This window comes from Gadus chalcogrammus, chromosome 11, assembly GCF_026213295.1.
Source record: "Gadus chalcogrammus isolate NIFS_2021 chromosome 11, NIFS_Gcha_1.0, whole genome shotgun sequence".
In the NCBI taxonomy this organism is placed as follows: domain Eukaryota; kingdom Metazoa; phylum Chordata; class Actinopteri; order Gadiformes; family Gadidae; genus Gadus; species Gadus chalcogrammus.
Window position 1 is genome coordinate 27583551 of NC_079422.1, and position 11396 is coordinate 27594946.

Consider the following 11396-nt stretch of genomic DNA (forward strand, 5'->3'; position numbering starts at 1 on the left):
CACACCCTAATGCAACTCCACACATTACAACAACTACACACCCTAATGCAACTCCACACATTACAACAACTACACACCCTAATGCAACTCCACACATTACAACAACTACACACCCTAATGCAACTACACACATTACAACAACTACACACCCTAATGCAACTCCACACATTACAACAACTACACACCCTAATGCAACTCCACACATTACAACAACTACACACCCTAATGCAACTCCACACATTACAACAACTACACACTCTAATGCAACTTCACACATTACAGCAACTACACACCCTAATGCAACTACACACATTACAACAACTACACACCCTAATGCAACTCCACACATTACAACAACTACACACCCTAATGCAACTCCACATACACGTACCGGTACTACGGGTTAAAAGACTGTGACCTGGCTTACTCACTGCCAACATACACATTGGTATTGAATTACGCTAACAACAGATTAACAGGTTGGAATGGATCACTATGGTTACTGTATCCCTGTAGTAACCTTATCACAATATAAACAGTATTTCTGTAGTTACCATATTCACCAAGGTTACCTCAGTTACAGTACCACCGTGGAAAGGGTATAACTGTAGCAGCCTGATTGCCAAAGTAACAGTATCAAGGTGTTAGCCATAGCCACCATATGGCTAACCATAGTTACAGTATCAAGGTGTTTCACCGGAAACAGCTCCATCACCATAGTTACAGTATCAAGGTGTTTCACCTGAAACAGCACCATCACCATAGTTAGGGTATCAAGGTGTTTCACCTGAAACAGCACCATCACCATAGTTAGGGTATCAAGGTGTTTCACCTGAAATAGCTCCATCACCATAGTTACTGTATCAAGGTGTTTCAGCTGTAACAGCTCCATCACCTTAGTTAGGGTATCAAACCGTACATTTACAATTGAGCTGCTTGCACACTGAAGTCGCGTGACCAGAATTAACCGCAGGCCTCCACCTGATCATGTGTTTATTTTTCAATATCAATATTTTACGTTGAGGCATCCATTTTATTTCTTCCCTGGAGTGTAATAGTCTCAGCCTGCTTGTTTCAGGGAGTCTGGAACAGACAGACGCTGGTTCTCTGCTCTCGGCTGGGAGCAGGAACATGTTCTGGTCCCTGTGTTGGGGGCTGGAGCTGAAGGGGTTCGGTAACGCCAGCCCAATGAAGAGTGACTCATGCGGAGGCCGTGCCAGGGAGCAGCTGATGAGATTGGAGTAGAGGCTCAGGTCCCCTCGGAGGGAGCTCCGGGTGAATAATGAGCCCTGATGAACGCTGGGTCCCAGATGGATCTGAGGGGTGGAGGAGGGCTGAGGGGGGAGCAGATACAGTCAGCCATCTGGGAAACGTCTGAAGCACCTTGTAGACCCATGATGCAACACATCACTCCAATAAGGAATTTCAAACGTTGCCAGGTTCAGACCAAAGAAACACGGTACTCGTGGTCGAAGTCCTTCTAGGAAGGAGGATCTGGTTGTTTCTGTTGTAAACGCTGAACACCTCCCTCTGAAGAGCGTTCTGAGACCTGCAGGAGAGGAGGAGGCGTGCTGAAGGGTGTTCTGTGGAGATGAGGAGGGGGATGAGGAGGAGAGGTGTAGGGAGGGTAGGTATTAGAGCCATAGTGAGGGGGTCATGGGGAGTAGGAGAGCGATGAGGAGGGGGATGAGGAGGAGAGGTGTAGGGAGGGTAGGTATTAGAGCCATAGTGAGGGGGTCATGGGAGTAGGAGAGCGATGAGGAGGGGGATGAGGAGGAGAGGTGTAGGGAGGGTAGGTATTAGAGCCATAGTGAGGGGGTCATGGGAGTAGGAGAGCGATGAGGAGGGGGATGAGGAGGAGAGGTGTAGGGAGGGTAGGTATTAGAGCCATAGTGAGGGGGTCATGGGAGTAGGAGAGCGATGAGGAGGGGGATGAGGAGGAGAGGTGTAGGGAGGGTAGGTATTAGAGCCATAGTGAGGGGGTCATGGGAGTAGGAGAGCGATGAGGAGGGGGATGAGGAGGAGAGGTGTAGGGAGGGTAGGTATTAGAGCCATAGTGAGGGGGTCATGGGGAGTAGGAGAGCGATGAGGAGGGGGATGAGGAGGAGAGGTGTAGGGAGGGTAGGTATTAGAGCCATAGTGAGGGGGTCATGGGAGTAGGAGAGCGATGAGGAGGGGGATGAGGAGGAGAGGTGTAGGGAGGGTAGGTATTAGAGCCATAGTGAGGGGGTCATGGGAGTAGGAGAGCGATGAGGAGGGGGATGAGGAGGAGAGGTGTAGGGAGGGTAGGTATTAGAGCCATAGTGAGGGGGTCATGGGAGTAGGAGAGCGATGAGGAGGGGGATGAGGAGGAGAGGTGTAGGGAGGGTAGGTATTAGAGCCATAGTGAGGGGGTCATGGGAGTAGGAGAGCGATGAGGAGGGGGATGAGGAGGAGAGGTGTAGGGAGGGTAGGTATTAGAGCCATAGTGAGGGGGTCATGGGAGTAGGAGAGCGATGAGGAGGGGGATGAGGAGGAGAGGTGTAGGGAGGGTAGGTATTAGAGCCATAGTGAGGGGGTCATGGGAGTAGGAGAGCGATGAGGAGGGGGATGAGGAGGAGAGGTGTAGGGAGGGTAGGTATTAGAGCCATAGTGGGGGGGTCATGGGAGTAGGAGAGCGATGAGGAGGGGGATGAGGAGGAGAGGTGTAGGGAGGGTAGGTATTAGAGCCATAGTGAGGGGGTCATGGGGAGTAGGAGAGCGATGAGGATCTAGCTGTGGCGGCGCAGACATCGGCTTCAGTCTCCTCCGTCTCCTTCCAGCTCCGTTCTCCGATCGCTCTTCCAATGAACATCATAATAAGCTGGGTGTGTTTGGTTAGTGGTGTCATGGCTGCCCTGTTGCAGCATGCCACGAATATCTCTACTGATGACATATGTTCTTATTCCAAACTAATCGCTATAATTGCACGGTGGGCCGGTAACAAATATTTTGCGTATCGACTTCCACATTCCCGCCATTTCCAGGGCTGCCCTTGGAGGACATGGTGGGAGATGCTCGGAGCCCAGACTGGGAACCAGTGGACCAGGCCGCTCCAGACCACACAGTGGGCTCCTCTGATGCCTTCAAGATGCTTCTGTTTCATCACATTCCTCCACTGCTGGCCCTGTTCCACAACCAGACCTCTACAGTAGAGAGTATGGTATACAGTACAGTACAGAACACAGTACAGACAGAAGTACTTAGTATAGTACATCTTACAGTGCACTTTTCATTACATTACATTTCAGAGTACATACTATTATACTATTGTACTATTGTACATATTATAGTACACATTACAGAATATATGATTGTACATATTATAGTACACATTACAGTACATTACAGTACACATTACATTATATACAATAGCACATATTACAATACTACAGTAGGCCTACATATTGCCAGATACTCCAGTTAATATTAACTAAAACCCCAGTAGATATTGCCAGATACTGCTGTCTACTAACTACTGACATCTCAGCCTAAGACTCTAGCCCTTAAATCGTAACCATAGATAAAGATTGGAGGGAGGTTAGAAGCCTCATTCCAGTTGAAGGACCAGCGACCACTGGGAGTGGATTGATTCATGCCTCCATGTTGACCAGAAGGTAATCAGGTCAGGGTGAGGTATTAGGATTAGAGTGAGGTGTTAGGATTAGAGTGAGGTGTTAGAGTGAGGTGTTAGGATTAGAGTGAGGTGTTAGGATTAGAGTGAGGTGTTAGGATTAGAGTGAGGTGTTAGAGTGAGGTGTTAGGATTAGAGTGAGTTGTTAGAGTGAGGTGTTAGGATTAGAGTGAGGTGTTAGGATTAGAGTGAGTTGTTAGAGTGAGGTGTTAGGATTAGAGTGAGGTGTTAGGATTATAAAGAGGTGTTAGGATTAGGGTAAAGGGTTGATTTGATCAGACTGCCTCTTTGTCATTGAACATGGACCCATGTTAACACCCGTGATTACTCAGCTCACCCGTTTAACCTTTGACCCTCTTTGGGTCTGAGTGATTTATCATCAAATATCCTAATAAACCAAAGGTCCAAAAAAACCACTAGATTGTTTTGCTTTTAATAGACTAGATGTCATTTCGAACACTTTGTTCAATCCAACAACATGTCCATTGACCCTCTAGCCCAGGAGTGGAGACCTGTGGGTGCACTGGCTCAGAGGCTCAGAGGCTAAGAGGCTCGGAGACCGGGCCAAACGGAGCTGCTGCCAGACGCAGATAGAGTTACACACATCCGTCTGTGTGGTGGTCTGCAGGCTTTGCGCGTCTGCCCTGAATTCCAAGATTCCACTTGATCCGCTGGGGTTGGCTGCTCGCGTGCATACTTCGATGAAAAGGCAGGAAACATCTGGCCGCAGGACAAGAAAGGCTCCCCTGGAAGAATGCACCTGCCGGACTGGAGACGGAATAATGCGTTGAATCGTCCGGATATCTTAATGGGAGCGGGAAGGCATGTCAGAATGCACATTCCTCCTCAACCTCCATCTCCTCCTCCTCAACCTCCACCTCCTCCTCCTCAACCTCCACCTCTTCTTCTTCCTCCACCTCTACCTCTACATAACCCTCTCACACCAGGAATGAGTTTGGCGCTAAACTTTTGAAGCTTTCCATGACATCACATTAATTTGTGTCGTCAAGGAAGGTCCTGAAGCCGCAGCGACGTGGAGGATGTTCAGGGTGGTGAGGATGGACCTGTGTGCTTCTACTGTCTGAACAGGATGAGGACAGACTGGTGGCCTTTCCCTGGTAGCAAGGAGGAGCTAGCACATATATCCACCTCAGCGTTTACAAGGACAGCAGCAGTATACTTAGCTTTAGAGGTCTAGAAAACCTCCAGCACTATACTCTAGAGAACCTCCAGCACTATACTCTAGAGAACCTCCAGCACTATACTCTAGAGAACCTCCAGCACTACACTCTAGAAAACCTCCAGCACTATACTCTAGAGAACCTCCAGCACTATACTCTAGAGAACCTCCAGCACTATACTCCAGAGAACCTCCAGCACTATACTCTAGAGAACCTCCAGCACTATACTCTAGAGAACCTCCAGCACTATACTCTAGAGAACCTCCAGCACTACACTCTAGAGAACCTCCAGCACTATACTCTAGAGAACCTCCAGCACTATACTCTAGAGAACCTCCAGCACTACACTCTAGAGAACCTCCAGCACTATACTCTAGAAAACCTCAAGCACTATACTCTAGAAAACCTCCCGTACCATACTCTATAAAACCTCCAGCACTATACTCTAGAGAACCTCCAGTACTATGCTCTAGAGAACCTCCAGCACTATACTCTAGAGAACCTCCAGCACTACACTCTATAAAACCTCCAGCACTATACTCTAGAGAACCTCCAGTACTATGCTCTAGAGAACCTCCAGCACTATACTATAGAAAACCTCAAGCACTATACTCTAGAGAACCTCCAGCACTATACTCTAGAGAACCTCCAGCCCTATACTCTAGAGAACCTCCAGCCCTATACTCTAGAGAACCTCCAGCACTATACTCTAGAGAACCTCCAGCACTATACTCTAGAGAACCTCCAGCAATATACTCTAGAGAACCTCCAGCACTATACTCTAGAGAACCTCCAGCACTATACTCTAGAAAACCTCAAGCACTATACTCTAGAGAACCTCCAGTACTATGCTCTAGAGAACCTCCAGCACTATACTCTAGAGAACCTCCAGCACTATACTCTAGAGAACCTCCAGCACTATACTCTAGAGAACCTCCAGCACTATACTCTAGAGAACCTCAAGCACTATACTCTAGAGAACCTCCAGCACTATACTCTAGAGAACCTCCAGCGCTATACTCTAGAGAACCTCCAGCGCTATACTCTAGAGAACCTCCAGCACTATACTCTAGAGAACCTCCAGCACTATAATCTAGAGAACCTCCAGCACTGTACTCTAGAGAACCTCCAGCACATACTCTAGAGAACCTCCAGCACTATACTCTAGAGAACCTCCAGCACTATACTCTAGAGAACCTCCAGCACTATACTCTAGAGAACCTCCAGCACTATACTCTAGAGAAGCTTTCACTCAAACAGGGCCCTCTGTTCTGGGTACCAGAGGCACTCTTGGACATAATCAGATGACATTCTGAGATTCTTTTGAACAATTTACATTTCAGAAGGAACCATTTAGCGGTGACACGGAACGGACATGAAAGCACGGCAAGCATGTGGATCTGCATATTTTGGAAACCTTTTGTTCGATCGAGAGAGAGAGAGAGAGATTGAGAGAGAGAGAGAGAGAGAGAGAGAGAGAGAGAGAGAGAGAGAGAGAGAGAGATAGAGAGAGAGAGAGAGAGAGAGAGAGAGAGAGAGAGAGAGAGAGAGAGAGAGATTGAGAGAGTGAGTGAGAGAGAGAGAGAGAGAGAGAGAGTCATCATTCTGTAACCTGGAGGCTAACGTTAGCACAGCTGGCTGTCTCCTGTATGTCCTCACGGCTTACTGAACCCTGAGAGACATGACGGACGTCTGGGCCGGGCTGCGCTGTCAGCTCGACACGCTGCTGTTTGAAGCGGCGGAGAAGAGCATAAATCCTGCCGGCTCCGCTCCGCCGGCGAGCCGGGATGTCGTGTGAGCGGCTGGCCGGGAGATCGTCCCCCCAGACCCGAGCCCTCGCTCTCCTGCTGCTCGGCAAGAAGCGGCCAATAAAAGGCTGTGGATGGGGAGCAGGTAGGGCTTCCAGGCCTGGCCCAGGGAGCGCTCTCTCCGCGGCCGTAAAGTGGATCAGAGGCATTCCTCGGCCCTTAGCGCCGCTAGATTTATGTTTAATAACAGAGTTTAAAGTCACACGTTATCCGCCTTCCCTGTCTGCAGCGGAGCACCCAGAGCTCTCCATGATCAGAGGGAAGCAGCGGCCCACCGCAGCCCGTGGCTCTGGGCTGGGACATTCTGCAGCCCCGCCCTGCAGACACGAACAGGGAGCTCAGCCCCCGGTGCTCACATCACAGAGCTCTCTCATGCCATGTTTCAGAACATTCCTCTCGTGAGGAAACTAATTCAGCATGGCTGGAAACGCAGCCCAGCCGCTATGCTAATCAGTCACATACAGTCTGCAGTCGCTCCTCTGGGCATCCCTTCAGACTCACAGTGGAGAGAACTGCAGAGCTGGATGCCCCTGGACCCTCGGCTCATATCAGCGGCCCGGTCCAACCTCCAGCTGTAACATGTTGTGATGAAGACCTCCAGCTCCATGAGGCCTTCATGAGGCCTACAGAAGCAAGCAGAAAGCACCGAGGGGTCAGAGAAGCCTCTCCACCAGACACATCAAAAACACTTGTCAAGGACACACCAGACACCGCAGCAGTTGGCTCTAGAGCAGGAGCTGAGGTTAAGTCAGGGTCCTGGGGGAACTGTCTCCCTCATGTTGAAACATCATTCATCCAATGTGTAATATGTCTCCCCAATACTACATGAACACCTATCGGGTGTTCATGTAGTATTGGGGAGACGCATGGATATTATGTCTGCATACTTCAAATTATCCACCGTCTTTGTCTTTTTTGTACTTAGAGAAGAAATTCATCTATTTTAGATCCATTGAGTAAACTCCTGAATGAAGAAATGGTGCGATGGTAAAAGGGTTAGGGTCTGAACCACTCAGGAACCTTCCATGGGGAGAATCGGTTTGGCTAAACAAATAAACAGCTGCCCTTCAACACACTGCAGTGCAGCTCAGGCCTCAAACCAATCGGCATTGTTCTCCAGCGAGTTCGAGCAATCATCCTCTGGACCAGGACACATGCAGTCATTAGCAGTCATGCAGTCCGGAGTCATTAGCAATTTCAGCTTTCCGTTGGGAGGGATATCGTGAGATCTGTGGATGGGGAACCGGGGGCTTAATGACTGCTTGGGGGGGCCGACACGAACACAATGCATATCAAAGGAGCAGCGAAGAAGAGTTGACATGATTACCATCGTGGTAGGAACCACCGGAAGGGACACTGTGTCCTTTTGGGACGCAAGCTCCCATCAGATAGCATGCCATGCTAACGCAGCTCCAACTCACACTAATGATCCGTATTAAGGCCAGGCACCCGTCAGAGAGCCGTAGACACACGTCTTCAGCACCCATAGGACAGCACCCATAGGACAGCACACATAGGACGGTACCCATAGGAGGGCACCCATAAGACAGCACCCATAAGATAGCACCATAAGACAGCGTCCATAGGACTTAGTCAACATAGAACCCTGGTGTCCAGAAGGCGGCCACATGGGGGTCTGAGTGAACCGGGTCCATGCGCTGGGATGAGACTGAAGGGAGCTCCTAACCCTAACCCTAACCCTAACCCTAACCCTAACCCTAACCCTGACTGAAGGGAGCTCCCTGCTCTCCAAAGAACCACCCGGAACCGAGGTGGGCTCTCAGCCTGGAGAGACAGTGTCCCTGGAGAGACAGTGTCCCTGGAGAGACAGTGTCCCTGGAGAGACAGTGTCCCTGGAGAGACAGTTTCCCTGGGGCAGACTGAGCTGCTGGACCCTGAGCTGCTGGACCCTGAGCTGCTGGACCCTGACCTGGGACAGACGGTGTGTGTCCGCCCTGGAGGTACACCGTCTACTGGCTACCTCACCAGGTGTTCCACACAGGGGAGGGTCATGTGTGAACACAAGCCAGGGTCACTGGCCCACACACAACACGTCTGGATGACCCAAGAAGGTCAGCCTCACATCAGTCCTTCATGAGGCTGAGGGGGGACCCCAACAGGGTGCAGAGACACTAAGACTGAGGGGGGACCCCAACAGGGTGCAGAGACACTAAGACTGAGGGGGGACCCCAACAGGGTGCAGAGACACTAAGACTGAGTGGGGAACCCAACAGGGTGCAGAGACACTAAGACTGAGGGGGGACCCCCACAGGGTGCAGAGACACTAAGACTGAGGGGGGACCCCCACAGGGTGCAGAGACACTAAGGAAGGGTTGAGCTGTTGTAAAAACCAATGTCTGCTGCAGGAGCTCAGAGCCTCAGAGGGGACACAGATTGTCCCTTTCAAATAAACCATGTTTCCTTGTATATATATCTTTATATTTATTTATGCATACATAAATGTAAATATATCTTAATTGATATATATATACACCAGGAGCAGCGGTTGACTTCGTGGCCATAGATCATTAAACTCATGAGAGTGTGAGAGAGAGAGAGTGTGCGTGTATGCATGAAGTTTAAGAAAAATATATTTTATATATGGGGTAGATCAACATTGAGCCATAACTATACAAAACATACATAACTACACGATAAATAATGGGCTCCAAAAGCAGCATCTTTGCCTTGGATTTCTTTGTATAATGCATCTATTCTGGGGTCGGAGGGCAGCATTAAGGACGCAGTCACCATCGTGAGTCACCTCTCAGAAGCTTTATTGTTACTTCACCTTGACAGCAGCCAATCAGCAACCAACAACAAGAACATGTGATCTAACAAGTGGAGTACGTAACTGAGAAAGAAATAAGCAGGCTTTAAGAAGTTAAACCGTTACAGGACAGCTCATCTACAAAGAGAAACAAGTAACAAATACTTAATAATCCTGCTATGTTACGTGCTTAAATATGTACAAAATAAGTGACTCTTGTCTTGCGTTTCCATTATGTACTGTAATACATAAATATAACTCTGATTTACACATAGTAATTACTATATCAACAGTTCAGCCCCGTTCTGTTTCTCCAGCTCCAGTTTGACCTTTTTCCTTCGGGTACATGACTCCGTTTAAAGAAGGTTTTAATTAGTGCGAAAGAAAGTGAATGCAATACATGTTGTGTGACCTTTGACCATCCTCGTAAAAGTTCCACAATGTTACCATAGTTACCCGAAGTTATACATCGTTACCATAGCTACACAGTTAGCCGTGGCAGCTTGGCTTGACCAACCCCAACAAAGGACATAATAGTAATGACATGCCTCTTAAGGTCTGTTCAGACGGACTCAGACAGCAGGGAGGAGGAGGAGGAGGAGCCTGGAGGAGGAGGAGGAGCCTGGAGGAGGAGGAGCCGGGAGGAGGAGGAGGAGGAGGAGCCTGGAGGAGGAGGAGGAGGAGGAGGAGGAGGCCTGGAGGGCTCCAGATCGCTCTCCAACCCCATGGCCACCAGCTCATTCCACACCCGTAGCGCTGCTAAATGCTAGCACGCGCTATGCTAGGACCCAGTCAGGTCCAACCCCGGGCCCCTTGGACCCCCGGCCCCTGGCAGGCCCCCCGGGCCCCTGGCCCCCCCCCCCGGCCCCTTGTTTCAGAGCAGAGCCGCTGCCCCTATCAGGTAATGAGGTGGTTTAACTTGAGGTTTGGGGAATAGGAGTTTCAGTGAAACATTCTGCCTCTGGAAACAGAGCGTTGGGTTGGTGATGTATGATTGGTTGAGATTTATTTGGTTGAGCTCTAATTGGTCAAGACGTCTGATGACTATGGGTTCAATAGCTTGTGAACCAAGTGCGTGTGCTCAGATGATGGCTTCCTGAGCAGACACACAACGAAGAGACCAGCGGCCAAGACAGTATACTACTGTAGTACTGTGTACTCAGACAGTATACTACTGTAGTACTGTGAGCTCAGACAGTATACTACTGTAGTACTGTGAGCTCAGACAGTATACTACTGTACTACTGTGGGCTCAGACAGTATACTACTGTAGTACTGTGGGCTCAGACAGTATACTACTGTAGTACTGTGTACTCAGACAGTATACTACTGTAGTACTGTGAGCTCAGACAGTATACTACTGTAGTACTGTGAGCTCAGACAGTATACTACTGTAGTACTGTGAGCTCAGACAGTATACTACTGTTGTACTGTGTACTCAGACAGTAGTAGTATTGTAGTACTGTGAACTCATCTGGTGTACACATTAGGGTCAATAAAAAACATAAATACAAAAAATCGGATCAAATACAAAGTAGAATACCTCTATGTTAGTCTGCTCTAAGGTCCTACTTCAGCTCATTCTATTGTGCACACAAAGGCAAAGGCTTCCTTTAAGAATGAGTATTAGTTATTGAATGGTTTGAGAGGCCCCCTCCTGGACTAGCAGGGCCAGAAGGCCTGTGACGGGCCTCTGTTCTCTGGGTGGGGGGGTAACAGTGTTCAGCCTCCATCACCCATCGATGGCTCCAGGTGCGGGGGCTTGTGGATGTGTGCAGCGTGGCCTCGGTACTGGAGCTTCACTAGAGAGTGGCTCTGGGACTCCTGGAGCTTCACTAGAGAGTGGCTCTGCGACTCCTGGAGCTTCACTAGAGAGTGGCTCTGGGACTCCTGGAGCTTCACTAGAGAGTGGCTCTGGGACTCCTGGAGCTTCACTAGAGAGTGGCTCTGGGACTCCTGGAGCTTCACTAGAGAGTGGCTCTGGG